At 37.5% G+C, this 19,608-nt stretch overlaps 1 long non-coding RNA gene across 1 annotated transcript in view; it reads right to left on the minus strand.

Moving 5' to 3' along the window:
* Nucleotides 1-4,174: 4,174 nt before the first annotated feature.
* Nucleotides 4,175-19,608, minus strand: part of LOC137233931 (uncharacterized) — a 49,761-nt gene continuing 34,327 nt past the window's right edge. Inside the window, exons 2-4 of the long non-coding RNA XR_010947609.1 lie at nt 7,854-7,951; nt 7,668-7,795; nt 4,175-4,566 (exon numbers count right to left, since the gene is read on the minus strand). This is a non-coding gene — a long non-coding RNA (uncharacterized lncRNA). The remainder of the gene's footprint in view (nt 4,567-7,667; nt 7,796-7,853; nt 7,952-19,608) is intronic.

Raw genomic sequence — 19,608 nt, forward strand, 5'->3', positions numbered from 1 at the left:
CGGGACTCGGGGAACCGTTACCCACGCCGATACCAAATATGAATAACGTTGAATAAAATTGAACTTAAATGAAGTTTTAAATATAATTTAAGTGTAAATAAATAAAGTTAAATAAAGTACGACTTGGAAAAGGGCCCCATAGTATAAATTTATTGTACTGAACCCTGGACACGGCGAGTATACCCAAGCAATTTATTAAGAAGCATCGGGGCACAGGGAAAGCTTCGTTACAATATATATATATATATATATATATATATATATATATGTAAATATACATTAGGTTGAGACCTACATTATGGTGGGTACTCCAACGTTGTTTGCGCAAACAGGCTGCAGGGCTCCACTGTAGAAATGCTGTTACGTAGTTTGATTGCTTAAATAAGTATTTATATACGAATGTAAACTTCTATATCGAAGATATACAATTTTCCTTCTATTAGATTTTTTTTCTCATTTTACATTATGTGAATGGTACAAATCAGCTATTTGTAAACCATTTCAAAATAATCTTGAATTAAAAAAAGAAAAAAAAAAACTTAGGGTTTTGTGAGCTCGAGGCCTTGCTTTAAATAAAACACTGTGTTAGTATACACACATTTATTTGGTCGATATTTCGACTTCAATCTGAAGTCATTTTCAAGACTTTTTTAAAAACACAACATGAAGAGAAAATAAAAAGAAATATATAATTTATATCACATACATACATACATTTATAACAGTAGATCGACTTACTTGCATGGAAATGCCTGATCGACTAATCAGGTGTTCTAACAAAATAATAGGAAGGTGGAAAAAGGAATTTTGTTTACTTATACGGTTCCTTAAAATTTGTTTATATTTCCGGCACTCTAATTGTTTACTTTCCTTTTTCCACCTTCTTCCTATAATTTTGTTAGAACACCTGATTAGTCGATCAGGCATTTCCATGCAAGTAAGTCGATCTACTGTTATAAATGTATGTATGTATGTGATATAAATTATATATTTCTGTTTATTTTCTTTTCATGTTGTGTTTTTAAATAAGTCTTGAAAACGTCTTCAGATTGAAGTCGAAATATCGACCAAATAAATGTGTGAATACTAACACAGTGTTTTATTTAAAGCAAGGCCTCGAGCTCACAAAACCCTACATTTTTTTAAATAAACAAAATTATAAAAAAAAGACCAACACGCCGTTGAGCAAGCAGTCCTCTAATCTTGATTTTGAAAGTAGTTTCATGGGGATAAAAATCCCAAAAATGCGCACTCATTCCATTATTTCAATAATTTTATAAGGTTCACTTGTGAATCATTCGAGATCATCTTTACCAAAATGCTTCTTCAAATAACCATGATTTTTTCTCTTTTATAGGATATGATTTGAAAATTTAGGCTAATAAGATATTGGATATTCAGTTGCTCAATAAAAGCAACGAATATAAAAATATTGGCCCCTATTAAGAGCATTTTTCGATCTTCGATCTTCGCTGGCTATCAAACATCGAATTATTAATTGATATTATGACATCTAATCTCTGTCGAAATTTTCGTTGTGTATCTAATTTTGAAGCGAATAGAAATTTGTTGTCGACGCTATATCGAATTAGAAGAAAATTGTTTGAAATGTAAGTTGTTTGTGTTAATCTTCTACCTTTTTTCTACCTAATAGTAATTTCAAACTATTTGTATTAATCGTATATATTGTAGGATGCTTTATTTTTATTAAAATTAACATCCACACAAAAATTATTTAAAAGAAAATGTTATATTTTCATGATGCAAAATTGAATAATAATGAAAATAGCAAATTCAATATTGAAAATTAAAATATTGTAAAACATATTAAAATTACAAAGCTTAAAGTATTATTGTTTTACAAAGTTAAGTAAAAATAACCCTACATATAGATCCAAGGTCGCGAATACAAAAGAATTGCTTGGAAGACTGATTTCATAAATTGGACAAAATCCGTTTATATCAATTCGAACATGCAGTAAGGATCAGGTGGAATAAATTCCGAATGCATTCTCGTACCCGATGCTCAGTTGAGCGCTAGCCTAGCGCAAAATCTGAGAATTGTTGCCAATTTCAAAATGGTTGGAATAGACTTGGCTGTTGTTGTAGCGATAAGGTTGCTCCCCGAAGGCTTTGGGGAGTGTTATCGATGTGATGGTCATTTGCCGGATACAGATCCGGTACGCTCCGGTAACAGCACCATTAAGGTGCTAACCCGACCATCTCGCGAACGATTTATGTGGCCAAAATTAAACCTTTAGGCCATGCCTCCCTCCTGAAGGGTTGCGCTACACATCCCACCTGGCTGTTGTGCATTGCTGCAGCCATTCATCTTTACTGGATAGCAAGTTCATGAACGCTTCTATGGCATAATGAAGTTAGTTTTTAACACATGTAACATGTTCAGAAAGTTACAATGTTTAGAAAGCTACAATTACGCATTGAAATTAATTTCAGCGTTATATACCTCTGGCTAGTTCAAGTACTTAATCTTTTATCTTCATAATAAATAAATTTGCTTTTATTTTATTTGAAAGCTGATGGGAATGTGTTTTTCTGAACGGTTGAATTTATCGAATTGTCGAACAATGACACTAGTCTTGACCGAATGAGTATCATAATAGGGGGTCATGAAAGCATATAAACTTATAAGGCGTAAAATTATATCCATTTACACACGCGGTTATATGAATGCACCTAGTAATACTCTTGATACACATGATTGTTTATCAGCTGTATTATTGCCAAACAAAATTTTTTTGATTGTTATACAAATTAAAATATGCCAAGATTAAGTGAAAAATCAAAACTAAAACGCCTTTAATTGCTGATGTTGGAGATTTCTGATGAAAATGCCTGCTGTAATGTCTGCAAGGTTGCATTCCTTTGAGTTTACCGCGTTTACACAATGAAATGTGCGCGTAAATTTATACAAATTATGTAAATGATTTTTCATACAAAATTTGACAGCTCGTTTACGCACTAAATAAATTTATAAGTTTACACACGTTATAAGGCATTTATACGGTTACATGAGTCCCCCTAATACCGAAAGAAAATTCGTTCGTTCAGCTCTTTCGACCACAGTGGAGGGATTCAAGGGGTTGTGTAGCGCAATATATAGCTTCTCCAACCCAATTGTCAACCTCACCTTCGAGCGGCGAATCCCGTTTCACTAAGAGACGAGGCTCTGGCGACCCCAAGCTCCTCATTGGAACGTGGCCATATAAATCGTTCCCGAGATGGTCGGGCCAGCCCCTTAATGGTGCTCTTACCGGAGCGTATCGGATCTGTATCCGACAATGGACCATCACATCGATAACACTCCCCAAAGCCTTCGGGGAGTAGCCTAATCGCTGCAACAACAACCACAGTGGAAGATCCAATTTGTCTAATAGGGGAAATTATTCCTCTTCACTTTTTATAATATTGACAAATCCGCAGCTTACACCCTCCTTAGAAGCTCCATCGACTTTACTGCTTTTTAGATTCTGAAAGGTAGTGAATGCATCAGTAACGCTTTGAGTGTAGTCTGACTTGGAAAATAGACTACTAGAAAAGAATAACTGCATAATCTTCGGTTTTAATATCGACTGACTCAGGAAATGGAGTTATTGCCTTATCTGTATTTTCTACTGAAATATTTGCATGCCGCGAAATTTGCTCGTGGTCAAATAGCGCTTCATTTATCGATGTCGTTTTCGTGTAAAAGCGGAGTCATTGTTGCCGCGTGTCGTATCCCTAACGTAACCCAATCCATACAAGACAGGTACTCGTTACCTAAGTGATTACTTAATCGTCACCGATAACTTGTCACCAATTATCGTCTTAATGACTTTTAGTTTGCTGGCGTGAAAAAAGTAACGCACGCGCTCTCTCAAAATAGTGGACGTGTGACTCCCTTTCTCGCTCTTACCTATTGTGTTTTCGACATTGCTTCTCGCTCAATGTTATTTACATTTTGAAGTTACTTCATTAGGTATGTTTTCGTTATCGCTAACCAAAACATACGCAACAACAACAACACGGGTAAAAGGCTTGCCGTTTACCTGTACCGGTTACCTTCTGTCAAATCGCTTGTTGGATGAATGAAACGGCGTCCTTTTTGTTTAAATAATATTTAATTATTAATAATTCATATTTACAATGTTTTTTTACAATTTAAATTATTTCCTTATTATTCTAGTAAGCTTTACATATGTGTATAATGATATGTACAAGCTACATAAATACATTAACGTCTATCTATCTAACGTCTATAGTCGTGCCCTTTTTGAAACCTTTTTTCGAAGCTCAGAGCGATGCTGCTCAATTTTCCCTGCGCTGGTGGTGTCATTCAACATCAGTTTGCAGAGCAATATGAGTTTTGTTTATACCGGTTATGTTGAGCCTTTGGTCTTGACCCTTTCCAATAATATACTTGTTAGGGCCTTATATGTGGTACTAAAAAGTCGGATGTATAGTTGTCGCAGTTTTCGTGTAATTTGAACAAATGTATGTTCTTCTTACAGCCACAGCTTGAATATTTGGGATATTGCTATGCGCACATCGTCAAAATCAAATTAACTGGAATGAGAAAGAAACTAATATCAGTAAGGATAGATTAAAAGTTTTTAATATATGTAACCCGAAAAGTTTTCTATAAATAGGGCTCCACAATTAGGTATTTGCTAAAAGGCCAATGGCACAAGGGACTCGAGGAGATTTCAGATAACCAGAATCAAGGGTACCCGAAGATACTTCGCTATTGCATTTATAGAGAATATAAAATTATAACAAGGGATAATTGATTGATGTTACGAAGTAAATAAGACGTGCTACAAAAACAAATAAATGCAGACTGTTTAATAAATTATCTGAAGTCCTTGAATGGATATTCAATTTGAAGAGGGCAGAGTACTGCTAAAGCTGCTATCCCCGAATAACCCGGGAACGAATTGATATCACTACGCCTATCCTTCTTTAGCGGCAGGGTCGAGCACCAGTTCCGTGTTGGACATGAAAATAAACGTTTGGTTGTCTCCAAGTTGATCATATGCTAGTACAGAATATACTTTTTTGATGCACCACCGAAAGGATTCAAGGGCTGCTAGCGCAATTTATGGCTTCTCTTTTCTGTTTCTTTAGTAGACCAGGCTCTGCCGACCCCAGGTTCCTGATGGAACTAGGGGGTGGTCGGGATGGCTAATAAAGTTTATTGTGGCCATGTTAAATCGCTCTCGAGATGGTCGGGATTGCTTATCAATGGTGCTATTTACCGGAACGGACCAGATCTATATCTGGAAAAGGATCATCAACATCGATAAAACTTGAACCTTCTATATTATCCCACCCTAGGTTATCCAACTAAATCCAGGCGGCAGGCTACGGGGCGCGCATATTACCATTATATTGCGTCTCCCATTACCATCATCGGCTAAGAGGTGAAAAGGCCATCAAACTTGCTAACCATCTAAAAAATATTGGCTAAAGGGGATCCAGTTGTTGTTGTTGTTGTTCGGGACTGTTGTTGTGGTGCTGGTCTACCTTCCGATATTAAAAGTCGTTGATTAGTGTAATATCCACGTAGCTAGTTACTCCCACGACTACGCCCGCATCTAGTGCCACGATTACTCAAATCAGCGAGGTCCAACTATTACTTTTGAAACGCTCATTACAACATACAAAGCAATTGGCCAGCCGTTTGCGTGCTACGCGTCCCCTATATGGTCGCCAAGCCTAAAAACTACCCACTGGAAGAAGCTACAGGACTGCCAAAATACTGCGCTCAGAACTGCCACGGGCTGTCTTCTTATGTCCCCAGAACACCATCTACATAATGAGGCGAGAATACTCCCCATCAGGGAGAGAAATGAGATGCTAACCAAACAGTTCCTGTTGAATAACCAGAAGCCTTGGCCTCTCAGCAGACATCTGATTGATGGGCCAACACCGCCTAGGGACTTAAGGAGTCATCTCCGTAAGCATTTTGAGGAAATAAGGCACCTGAGAACTCAGCCGTATGAAGCAAAAAAACACAAGCAGGTGCTTGGTGAACTCCACAAACAGACGTCGGACCTTTATGCAGGGAATTGCCCGGTGAATCAAGTACTCGGGGAACAGTATCCAAAACTTACGGAAGAGGAACTATGCGTCCAAGGAAACGCGAGTCACTCTGGCCCAACTTCGTTCTGGATACAGGTTAAACTCTTACATATCCTGAATCAACCCCGACATACGAAATGTATGCCCCGCTTGCATTGTGTCCCCACATGACACCAACCATCTCTTTAATTGTAATGTGGAACCAACGCCTCTAACACCCTTTCATTATGGTCCACTCCCGTCGAAACAGCAAGTTTCCTTGGACTCCCGTTAGAGGATATTGATGACAATTTGTGATCGGTCACAGCTATTAGGTGGGGCGAAACATTGCTAAACAACAACAACAACAGATACAAAATGTATGCCCCGCTTGCAATTGGTACCCACATGACACCAACCATCTCTTTAATTGTAATGTGGAACCAACGCCTTTAAACCCCTTTCATTATAGTCCACCCCTGTCGAGACAGCAAGTTTCCTTGGACTCTCGTTAGATGATATTGATGACAATTGTGATTGTCACAGCTAATAGATGGGGCGAAACATTGCTACAACAACAACAACAAGGCGCTTAAATTAAATTTTCATGCGGAGAGCCATAAGTCAGTGCGCTGAGCTGAACCTTCAGCGCGGATACTCCAATAAAACAATTGTCAAACTCAGTCAGACAGTCAGGCCCCACTTAGAGCAATTGCGGCGTTCGAAATAAATTCAGCACTGGTCCTTGAGTGCATAGAAAAGCTGAATCAATTAGGTGCACAGGGGAACGGAGGGTAGTGAGCAGGCGGACATCCTGGACAGAGAGGCAGCAACTGCACGACCCATCGATTCCGAGCCGTTCCTACCTGTTGGCTCACATGTGCATTTATTAGTAGAAGAGAGGGAAAGAGAAAAGAATACTGTTGGGAGGTTATAGCACAAGTCGTTACAGGGAAATAATAGGCCTCTCGAAGGAAACCCAAAGAGTCCTAACAGCTATTTTACAGGACATTGTAGAACTGAACGTATGCAGAAACTGGGCATACTATCGAATAGTACATGCTGATTTTGTGATCCATATCCTCCTGGAATGCGACGTAATCTCAAGACGTAGGGCTAAGTTTATGGCCCCACCATGGCCAGATCATTTCCACATTCAATCCCTCAAGCCAAGAGAACTTCTAGGGTCTATCAAGGAAGTAGGTTTGGATGAGGTGCTGTGAAGGAGATGAAGGCTTAATAGACGAGTGATTGTTGTTGTTGTTGTACAGTGCTTCGCCCTATCCAATAGGTGCGACCAAACTCAAATTCTCATCAATGTCCTCTAACGGGAGTCCAAGGAAACTGCTGTTTCAACAGGGGTGGACCATAATGAGAGGTATTAGAGGCGTTGATTCGACAATACAGTTGAAAAGATGGTTAGTGTCATGTGGGGCCACATTGCAAGCGGGACATACATATTGTATGACGGGGTTGATTCTGAATAGGTAAGAGTTTCAACTGTTACAGTTAAGTGATTATGTTGCTATCTCGGTATTAAATATAATATGCAACTTTTTTACTTTCACCAACGATATGCATATGCGATAGATGTTTGGACTCACCAGTCAATTGTTAGTATAACATCACCATCTGAAATTTTCTCTTGTACAGAGTAACTAATAGCTTCGGCCGCTTTTCCAATTTGATTTTCTACGTACGTATTAATGATCGGGCATACATTCTGTTTCAACTGTAAGTACAAGTATAATAATCACGTTATACTAATAAAAACAGATATTTACGCTTACATCAGACCCATTGATTAGTTGGCACATAGTGTACTTATGTACAATGAGTTGGCAGCTGTGTCAATATATTCGGTCGACAGTCCTGTAAATGTTCAACACTATTTGTTTTTATGAATGCGTGTTCTTTACTCCTGAAGACCTTATTATGATGGTTAGTTCTTATAATATACAATCACAAACATTTTGTAGGCAGCTACATATCTTTTTTTGATTTTGAATTCAAAACTCATTGCCTGCATAATATGGCGGTATGGTCTAGAAGGTTTAATGATACCTTAATGGTGCTTTATTCCCTGAACGTACCGGATTTGTATTCGGCAAAGGCCATCAACATCGATAACACTCCCTAAAACGTTCGGATAGCTTCAAAGCAAAGTGAACGTTGGATAGCTGATCAGGAAGAAGAGTTTAAAGCTTCGCTAGGGAATGTAGTAAATCGAAAAACATATGAGGATTTAAAACATCAAGAATTGCTGTAAGCATTCAAGATTTAACTTTAATGATTTTGTTTTGTGTTTTCTATAATACGAGTATTAAATTCACCGTTCTAAGGTTTTTAGTTAAATTTCTCTAAATTTAGTTTCAATCCTAAGGTATCCAAGCAGGTAAGTGGTAGAAGTGTTGCGTTTCTTTCTGCTTTCTCTTTGAACACATTTCATAGCCAAGGGAAATTCTACGTTTCCCAAGGCAGTCGGTTCTGTGCACTGACAACGTCTTAGAACGTCAAGGCCTATCTGTCCGGTCAGGCGATGCATACCTAGAAATCATCAACATCTACATCCCTCCTGCCACCTGTTGCCCCAGTGGATACCGCCCTAATATCAGAGCCTTGGCAACAATCGCATTATCTTAGGCGATTTCAATGCCCATCACGATCTACGGCACTCAAACTTGCGGGCGGACAGTAGGGGTGAGATGTTGGCTAATCAAATAGAAGAAATGACGTTCTGCACAATAAACGGAGACGCCCCACACGTATGGTAGGAAGCTGTCACAGTTCGCCAGATATCTCAATCGTGAGCGCAGAACTCGTAATCTGCGTCAACTGGCAGCCGACGGTAACATTGGCATCCGACCACCTGCCTATACTTATTTCGCTAAAGCGTACCGCCGACTTCAGCGTAACCGAAAAACGCACTTTCATAAACTTCAAAAAAGGAAAGTGGGAAGAATATAAATCTTTTACAGACAACCTCTTTGCTGCCATCCCTATCCTGACTGATGCCCGCCAAGGAGAGCGTGCCTTCCGTAAGGTCATTGAATCCGCCACGGCACGTTTCATACCCGCCGGGAGAATTCCCGAAATCCGGCCCACTTCCCGGCGGAGGCCGCAAACTTAGCGAAAGAGCACATGACCTTATAAGACAGCTTGATATAGGGGACCCCCAAATAAGGGATATAAACAAACGCATCAGATTGCTTGTGGACGAACACAAGCGGGCGAAATGGGAGGAGCACCGAAGAGGTTGTAACCTCTCTACCGGTGTGGGTAAACTTTGGTCCACCGTAAAGTCCCTATCGAATCCGACTAAGCACAAAGAGAAAGTTTCCATCGCCTTTGGCGACAAAGTGCTGTCGGATGCGAAAAAATGCGCGAGCGCTTTCTGCCGACAATATATAATGCATTCTACGGTCGACAACGATAGAGGGAGGCCAATAGACACGCACATAAACACAAATTCAGCGCGTCACCAATCACCATCACCACTAAAGTGGTTGAGGACGCCATTGGTGCGCTAAACCATCCAAAGCAGTGGGCCCAGACGGCATAGCCATGCCGATGCTTAAAAGCCTAGGGAAAGAGGGTTTCAAATATTTAGCGCATGTCCCCAACCTGTCTCTTTCCACCTTTGTCATACCCGAGAAATGGAAAATGGCCAAGGTGGTCCCGCTACTAAAGACTGGGAAACCAGCTAACATAGGAGAGTCGTATCGTCCGATATCTCTCCTATCGCCAGTAGCAAAGACGCTTGAAGCCATTTTGCTTCCTTATTTCCAAGCAAATTTGCAGCTAGCCTCTCATCAGCATGGATTCAGAAAACTCCATAGCACTACCACCGCGCTAAATGCCATTAGCACCCAGATAAATTGCGGTTTAAATCAATACCCCCACCATAGAACAGTACTCGTAGCGCTAGACCTATCAAAAGCTTTTGTTACGGTCAACCATGGCTCGTTACTGCAAAACCTGGAAGGGTCTACCCTTCCCCCGTGTCTTAAAAGGTGGACCGCAAATTATCTGGGTGGTCGGCAGGCATCGGTGCAATTTAGAAATAAAACATCAAAACCAAGGAGAATTAAACAAGGGGTGCCACAGGGTGGTGTCCTATCCCACTTTTGTTTAATTTCTATATATCTAAACTACCTTCACCACCGGAAGGAGTCACAATCGTTTGCAACGCCGATGACTGCACAATAATGGTCACCGGCCCGGGCCCAAAGATCGATGAGCTATGCAATAAAATAAACGGCTACCTCCTTGATCTCTCCAGTTTTTTCGCCTCGCGAAACCTGGCATTATCACCGACTAAATCTTCCGCGACCTTATTTACAACATGGACGTCCCAAATGTCGACCATTTTGAATATCCACGTTGATGGCACTACGCTACCGACTGTCCTACACCCCAAAATCTTGGGTGTGACGTTAGGATCTACATTTTGGTGAGCACGCAGCCGCAATTGTTCCGAAAATTCAGAGCCGTAAAAAAATCCTCAAATCCCTCGCTGGCAGTACCTGGGGAAAAGATAAAGAAACGCTCATGACTACATACAAAGCAATTAGCCAGCCGATTACGTGCTACGCGTCACCCATATGGTCGCCAAGTCAAAAAATTACCCACTGGAAGAAGCTACAGGCCTGCCAAAATACTGCTCTCAGAATTGCCACGGGCTGTCTTCTTATGTCCCCAGAACGCCATCTGCATAATGAGGCGAGAATACTCCCCATCAGCGAGAGAAATGAGATGCTGACCAAACAGTTCCTGTTTAATACCCAGAAACCTGAGCATACCAACAGACATCTGATTGATGAACTAGCACCGCCTAGGGGCCTAAAGAGTCATCTCCGTAAGCATTTTGAGGAAATACGGCACCTGAGAACTCAGCCGTATGAAGCGGAAAAACACAAGAAGGTCCTTGGTGAACTCCATAAACAGGCGTCGGACCTTTATGCCGGGAATTGCCCTGTGAATCTAGTACTCAAAGAAAAGTATCCAAAACTCGCGGAAGAGGAACGCATACTCCCCAGGGAAACGCGTGTCACTCTTGCTCAACTTCGTTCTGGATACTGTAACAGGTTAAACTCTTACCTATCCAGAATCAACCCCGACATACAATTTGTATGCCCCGCTTGCAATTTGTCCCCGCATGACACCAACCATTTCTTTAATTGTAATGTGGAACCAACGCCTCTAACACCCCTTTCCTTATGGTCCACCCCTGTTGAAGCAGCAAGTTTCCTTGGACTCCCGTTAGAGGATATTGATGACAATTGTGATCGGTCGCGGCTGTTAGGTGGGGCGAAGCATTGCTACAACAACAACAACAACAACAAGGGAAATTCTAAAATGAACAGCATTAGACTTTGCCATAAATGCTAATATTCACTATTTCATACCTGATAATGTAAACTTAGGCTAAAGCGTACAAACGCATGTTGTTGTGTAAGGTTGCTCCTGAAGGCTTTGAGGAGTGTTATCGATGTGATGGTCCTTTGCCGGATACAGATCCGGTACGCTCCGGTAACACAGCACCATTAAGGTGCTAGCCTTCTCGGGAACGATTTGGTAATTCTTTACGACAGTATGACACTGCTAATACGCTTCCAAAAATATTGAGAGATATCAAAGGACGGGTCTTGGTAATTGTTTAATTTAGCTCACAACATCAAAACCCCGACCAAAAATATCAGGAGAGGTGTCAAAAGACGCGTTTTGATCCCAAGACTACGAATACGAGAGCGGAAATTTTATTTCTGTCAAAAGTTATTTCCAATAAAACGAAAAATGGCCCCGGTTCGGAGCGCTGGTGGTGGGATCCATAATATTTTTGCGCAGAACACCTTTTTGCAATGGCGGCCTTTGGCCGCGCTTATAAAAAATTACCATGGGTGGGTCCAACACCGGTTTGGAGACCAAAACTCTATCCACGCAAATCAGTTTTACCTACAGTTTTTCGTGTGGGTTCTAAATAAATAAATAAATAAAATTTTGAATTTCCGCCTTCGGATTCGTGATCCTGGGTGCAAAGCGCGTCTTTTGACACCTCTCGTGATATTTTTGGACGAGTTTTATAGTTGTGAGCTACAGTAAACAATTACCCGCGTCTTGACATCAGTATTCATAATCCGAGGGCGGAAAATAAAAATTTTAACTCGTTCAAAAGATATTAATGAAAAACCGAATAAAGACTGGTACCTCCGAAACCGGGAGTGGTATCCATAGTATTTTTGCGAAGAACACCTTTCTGCATTGGCGGCCTTGTTCCGCGCTTATAAAAAATTACCCTGGGTGGGTCCAACACCGGTTTGGAGCCAAAAACTATATCCGCACAAAACACTTATGTTCACAATTTCTTTTGTGGGTAATACTACATTACAACAATCACATGAAAACCGCTAACTTCAACTGCAAATATCTCCGGACAGAGATAAAATTTTTCTTCTCCGTCTTTGGATTATTCTCGAGATTAATACGCGTGTTAGCATGCCATGCTGTCGTAAAGAATTACCAACGATTTTTGTGGCCACATTAAACCTTCACGCCATCCCTCCCTCTTCACTCCCAAGTTCCATGAGGAGCTTGGGGTCACCAGAGCCTCATCAATTAGTGAAACACACAGAATTTTTTCTTTTATAGTCAACGGATGTTTGCAAATCCCTTACCACACCAGGTTAAGAGAGAGCTGGCGATCTATACAATGTGCTCTGAACTTCTTTTTTATCTTATTAAATTTATAATCGCAAATTCTTACGCGTGTATAGTAGCTTAAAATGAGATAAAACAATATAAATTCAAACAAAATAAAATCAAGGTTTTGCGGAATAATTTCTGAACTGTCATTAAAAATGACACTGTCATTTCGATGAGAGTATGGAATGTTACATGTGTTAGTGGAGAGCGAAAAAAGCTTTGAATGGGTGGGTGAACTAGTTACCTCCGTCTTGTAGGGATACGATAACACAAATCACCCCCACAAGATTGCGCATGTAAACAAAAGATCAGCGGTTTTTTATGGAAATTTTTACGTAATTTTCCTTTAGCTCTTGTTTTTTCCTCCCTTTCATTCGCTCAAGCAGTCAAGTGTGACGAAATTGCGCAGAACGAAGCAATTTTGAACTCCTGAATGCGTAATATTCTATTTTTGATTTATGATACGATACATTGTGATCGATTAAAAAAAATTTCATAAAAATCAAGAAAACGCAAAAATAACAAACATATTCCACAAAAAATAAGTCTTTTAGTCAAAGCGTATCCAAAACAATGAATAAAATCTACAAAAAGTTATTAAATTCACCAACTCAAATTGTAGTGCCATAGTAAATTGCATTAAAATAAATTGTAGATGGCAACCCTCTTTAGAAATGTTCAAGATGCAACCATACATCAGATGCACTTGGCATCACTAAAATTGTTAGAGTCGAGCAACTCATAGAGTTTCTGATTGGCTGAAACTGCCGTTGCTCGACGCCATCATTAATTTCGTTGCTAAGCAACGTAAAGAAAAACTGCCGAGCTACAGAGTTGCGTTAGCGGCAGTTTTCAGTTTAAAGTAAACCGGCCGACGCATCACTCGCGAAAACTAAAGTAAGCAAAAATAAGTGTGCTAACTAAAAAGTTATAGTTCAGCAAAGTGCAGTGTTAAGAACAGTAAAGAAAGTAGAGAGTTTTTAACAAAGTTATAAAGAAACTAAAAAATTGTAGATAAAGCTGTAAAAGGCGAGAATTAAGTTTTACGAAAAATACAATTAAATATAGTTGAAATAAAAAAATAAAGACAGTTTTCATTAATTTATATAAAAGGAAAATTGAAGGTGAGTGTGTGCGCCTGGCAGCCGGGTGAGTGCGCAGAACGTTTCTGCAGGATCCGAATATGGATCCTCGATATGGCGACCGTAGGCCGAAGCCCTGTAAAAACGGTGTGTGGCCGAAATGAGGCAAGCCTCCCAACAGGCGTGGGGGCTCAAAGTAAAGAAGAAAAAAGAGAAGCCCTGCACAAAATTTAAAAAATAATGGAAAAATGAATAATCTACAAAAAAAAATTACAAAAAATATAAAAGTTAAAAACCTATCTACAAAAAAAAAAAAAATCTACAAAAAAATTAAAAACATCAAAAATCTACAAACAAAACTACAAAAATTTAAAAGCCATTTACAAAAAAAAAATACAAAACATTTAAAATTCTTACAAAAAAAATATAAAACATTAAAAACATTACAAAAAAAATATAAAAATTTGAAAAAATGCAAAAAAAAAAACAACAAAATTTACAAAAAACCTTCAAAAAATTTAAAAACATTGAAAAATATACAAAAAAATACAAATTTAAAATTCTACAAAAATATAAATTCAAAAAATAGCACAAAAAGTTCAAAATCAAAAAATTTACAAAAAAAGTACAAAAGATTAAAAACTATTACAAAAAAATTTAAAAATTTGAAAAATCTACAAAAGAAAATACAAAAATTTCAAAAAACATTTCAAAACAATTATAATCAGGGCTGTCATGGAATCCAATTGTTGTCGGAATCGGATTTAAAAACGACAAAAAAATCACTTTGGTGTCATGAAATCCAATATTATCGGTTTAATGTTCGAATTGGAATTAGTGTCGGTTTTAGGTGTCACAGAAACCAATAATATCGATTTTGCTATCAGAAACAAACCAATCAGTTAAATGCCGTTGGATTTAATTTTTTCATAGTTGTTGTTCTCTTGCACTTGAGTATTTTCTAAAAATGTAAGTAAATAAAGGTTAATTTTATAAAAATAAATATACATATATTTTCATTCTTAACAGGGGAAGGCATAAAAATTCAATGCAGAACAATATTTTGACTGAATTTATGGAGAAACATCCACTATAAATATTTAAAGACGCACATTTAAGAATATTTTGCTTACGCTGTCTCTGGCAGCTCCAATGGATTGCTGCGATCCCTTAAAATTTTTCTTTTGACTTTCTCGCAACTTTCTTCTTCCAATAACATAAATGCTACAACTGCTGATGCCATTTTGCACTCAATAAATTTGTTTATTTCTGATTAGATGCACAAAACAATTAATTTTATAAAATTTTGCCAAAAAAATTAACATCAAAATTGCCGGTGCACCGATAACATTGCAAAACAGCTTATTCGAATATCGTTTTTATTTACATTCGAAAAGAGCAAAACCAATACGGTTTTATGACACCAATTTAAATCAATATTGGTTTGCAATTCCGACAAAACGCAAAACCGACTAGAATTCCATGACAACCCTGAATATTTAAAATCATTACAAAAAAATATATAAAACTGAGGAAAATTTACAAAAAATTTAAAATCATTAAAAACCAAAAAATATGTAATAATTAACAAAAACCCACAATTTGAAACTGTAAAAGAAACGACTTTTTTACGAAATCAACAAATAAGGCAGTGGTGGTGGATTTTTTGGTCGTGGCTAGTGGTAGAAAAAAAATCGGTTGAAAAAATATACATATACACATAATACCAAGACTTAATAAAAATCGGAAATAATACGAAAATTCAAAGCTTATAAAACAACAAACTAATCGGCAGCAGAAATAATAAAAGAAATTAGAAAGAAACTGGAAAAAAATTAAATTTTGAACTATAAAATCAAAAAACCGAAACTGTACCAAAAAACTAGTGGAAAAACGGCACTAGCCACGCCACTTCAATAACGGCACTAGCCACGCCACCGTTAAAACGGCAAACCACCGTACATCGAAAAACCGAATAGCGGAAGGCTAGGCCATCAGCAACAGCAAGTGCAGCGGCAGAATATCAGGTGGCAGCAGCAGAACAGCAAGCGCAGCAGCAGTACACCAAACGCAGCAGAAAAACAGCAAACGGCAAAACTCAGCAGCACGTGGTATGGAATTTTTCTCAACTTTTATACTATTTAAACTCAACATTATAAAATCTACTTAAAATTACTTTTTTCAATACGTTACAAATCCAATTTTCATACCATTTTCTATTATATTAACTAAAAAAAAAAAAAATTTATTTTGATTAATAAATACATACATACAATACATCCATCAAATTTATTAAAATACACATACATAGGTATATGCGTAAGGTTTCAGGTAGGCACTGTGGGACAGGGTCGGACGTAAACAGAAAAACATTTTTTATTAATTGCTTCTAGTTTTAGTCCCACTCTGCCCTACAGTGGGCCCCATCACAAAAGAATACAAACAAACATTTTGTTACTTTTTGAAAAGCGGTGCGTCCGCATATAAGCAGTTAAAAATATGATTACAATTTTTTTTAAAGTGGTGCGTCCGTGTATAAACATGACATAAATTTTTTTTAAATCCCGGTGCGTCCGAGGACATTTATATTACAATTTTGGAAAGATGCGGTGCGGCCGTATCTATAAAAATAAAACCATACAATTTTGATAAAAGCGGTGCGTCCGTTTAAAGCCTGTACAAAAATATTTGCCATTCTATAATCTTTGCATTTAAATTCAAATAAAATTATAATTTTGCCATACATTTCAAATACAAACATTTTTTCACATTCTGTACAATTAAAAATTCTTACATTTCAATAAATATATTCGTAAACAATATCCAACATCTTTTAAATTGCTTGTGAGTTCCAATTAGAACTTCCTTTTTGCATGAAAAATTTTCAGCTAATTCCAATCATTGGGTTTGGATTTGCGGACAACAAAAGCGTAAAGTAAATATTTTTTAATCTTTCTTTTCACTAACTAATCACTAACTTTAGTATTTCAATAAAATTCACTAACTAAAGTTTTTTTGCTATAAGTATTCGCTAACCAATTGTATAATTATAACTAAAATCTATAAGCTTTAAAAAATACATACTTTCACGAATTTCTTTTAAAATATTTTCATAAATTCCCTTTAAGAATTCTTTCATAATTTTCTTTTGAGCTCAACTCAACTCGCTCCAATTTAATTTCCTTTAAATTCAATTTTCTATTCAAGCTTCATAAACAAATTCCACATATCTAGCAACAAAAATTTTAATATCTTGTCTATTCGTTTCAACGCGTATGGACCTAAGAAGCGGGAAGGTTGTTTCTCAAGATTCCCATCCGAGTTCAAGTTCCAAAAATTCAGAGCAAAATTTAGTTTCCAAAAACTCAGACCAAGATATAGATTCCAATAATTCAGATTCTGATTCATCTTCAAGTGCATCGTCAACTGATACCTTAACAAGTGAACATAATTATAAATTATCCCTGAGCGCAGACATTTTAGGATTTGCTGATCAACCTGTAATTCCAAATTCTAGTTTTTCTATTTTAACTCCGATTCTTAACATTACAACCATGGCCACAATCGAGGAGAAAAAATCGTTTATTAATACTTGTGCCTCGATTATGCGAGACAACTACAGTGGAGACCCGTTAGCACTTGGCTCGTTTATAAATAAAGTTGAATTAATGGAAGTATTCTCTAACGAAAACTTAACTCCTACTTTTATTGCATTTTTAAAATCCAAGCTCGAAGGCAAAGCTCGCGAAGCCCTACCAACGCATATAGAATCAGTCAAGCAAATTAAAGAAGCGCTATGTAGTGAAATTAGGCCAGACAACTCGAAAGTTGTCGCGGGAAAAATTGCAGCCTTAAGAGTAACCAATAACAATTTTTCAGAATTTTCAAAGCAGGTAGAAGAGCTTTCTGACTCGTTAGAGCGCTGTCTAATCATTGAAGGTATGACGAAGGCAAAAGCCCATGAGATGGCGGTTGAACAAACCATTAGCGTTTGTAGATTAAATAGTAGGTCAAATCAATCCTTGCGTCAACAATCTTCAAAGATTCAAAGGACGTAGTAGCGAAAATGATTATAGAGCGAGAACAGGAAGTTAAAGAGCCACTTGCCGCTAGCGTTAGCGTTTCGGTCACTTCCAATAAGATATAATAATTTCCGTGGAAATTCCAGAGGTAACAGTAATTTCAGATACAACAACAATAGTTATTTTCGATTTAACAATAACGCAAATAGGCAACACAATAATACAAATTTCCGAAATAACAATTATAACAGAGGCAATAATCGCAATTACAATAGAGGCAATAGCAATTCCAACAATAACAATAATAATCGGTCCGGAAATAACAGAAATTCCAATAATCAGGGTTCAAATTCTAGAAATTCAGCCAATGTTCGTTCTTTAAATGCCGAAGCCCCTCAGGCGCGAACACTGAGGGAGCAGGAGCAATTCGACTAAATACTTCTCAGTCAATATATTGTCTAAATTTAAATTTTTCCGATTTCGTCGAAGTCGCTTGTAGCGATTCACATAAAATATGTTCTTTTCTAGTAGATTCACATTTCATTAATACAAATTTCCAGTTTGGCAAACGATGTAGAAGTAGACAATAGTAACGTAATAAATATAACAGGCATAACAACAGACACGGTAACAACACTAGGGACAGTTAATACAAGCATAATCGCATCAAATACATTTTTTCCTCTGACTCTTCACGTTGTCAATGACAACTTTAATATTCCTTCGGACAGTATAATAGGGAAAGATTTTCTAAAAACGAACAAATGCATAATCAATTATGCTAATGATACAATTACATTCGGACAAGGGACAGAAAAGGTAAATATTTCAATTTTGCATAGCATTTCAACAAATACTCTTGTAATTCCACCAAGATGCGTAGTTTTTCGTGTTTTTAGTTTGAAAAATTCGACAAGTCCAGTTTTTGTTGATTCTCAGGAACTTTGTAACGGTGTTTTCACAGCAAAATGTATCGTTGATACAAAAAATCCAATAATAAAAGTTATCAACACCACCGACGAGGTCAAGTACGTAAAAGATTTTAATATTCAAACTGCAGACATTAAAAACTTCAATGTCTATCGCATAAATGATACACCTATCGATTCAAAACATATAGAAGAGCTTAAATCAATTTTGGCAAAACAAATGCCTTCTTATGCTAAAAAGAAATTACTTGATTAATGTTTGAAATATTCTAATATTTTTGCATTAAAAACCGACTTAATGACGCTTAATAATTTCTACGAACAAAAACTTAGATTAACTGACAAAACCCCTGTCTATATTAAAAATTACCGTTTGCCATACACACAATGTGAAGAAATAAATAAACAAGTCGAAAGCCTACTACAGAATGATTTAATCGAACCTAGTTTTTCAAATTATAACAGTCCTTTAATTTTGGTACCGAAAAAAGATCCAACAGGCAAAAAGTCGTATCGTATGTGCGTAGATTTCAGAGCAGTCAATAAAAAGCTTATAGCCGACAAATTTCCACTAGCACGCGTTGATGACATACTCGACAATCTTGGCAGAGCCAAATACTTTTCAACTTTAGACCTTTTTTCTGGTTTCCACCAAATACCCCTTCACCCTAAATCTAGAGACATAACTTCTTTCAGTTCAGATCGAGGAGCTTTTCGTTGGAAAGTTTTACCTTTCGGGTTAAATATTGTACGAAACTCTTTTTCTCGTATGATGTCAATAGCATTTTCAGGCATTCCGCCAAATCAGGC

The sequence above is a fragment of the Eurosta solidaginis genome, chromosome 5, assembly GCF_040869045.1.
Source record: "Eurosta solidaginis isolate ZX-2024a chromosome 5, ASM4086904v1, whole genome shotgun sequence".
NCBI classification, from domain to species: domain Eukaryota; kingdom Metazoa; phylum Arthropoda; class Insecta; order Diptera; family Tephritidae; genus Eurosta; species Eurosta solidaginis.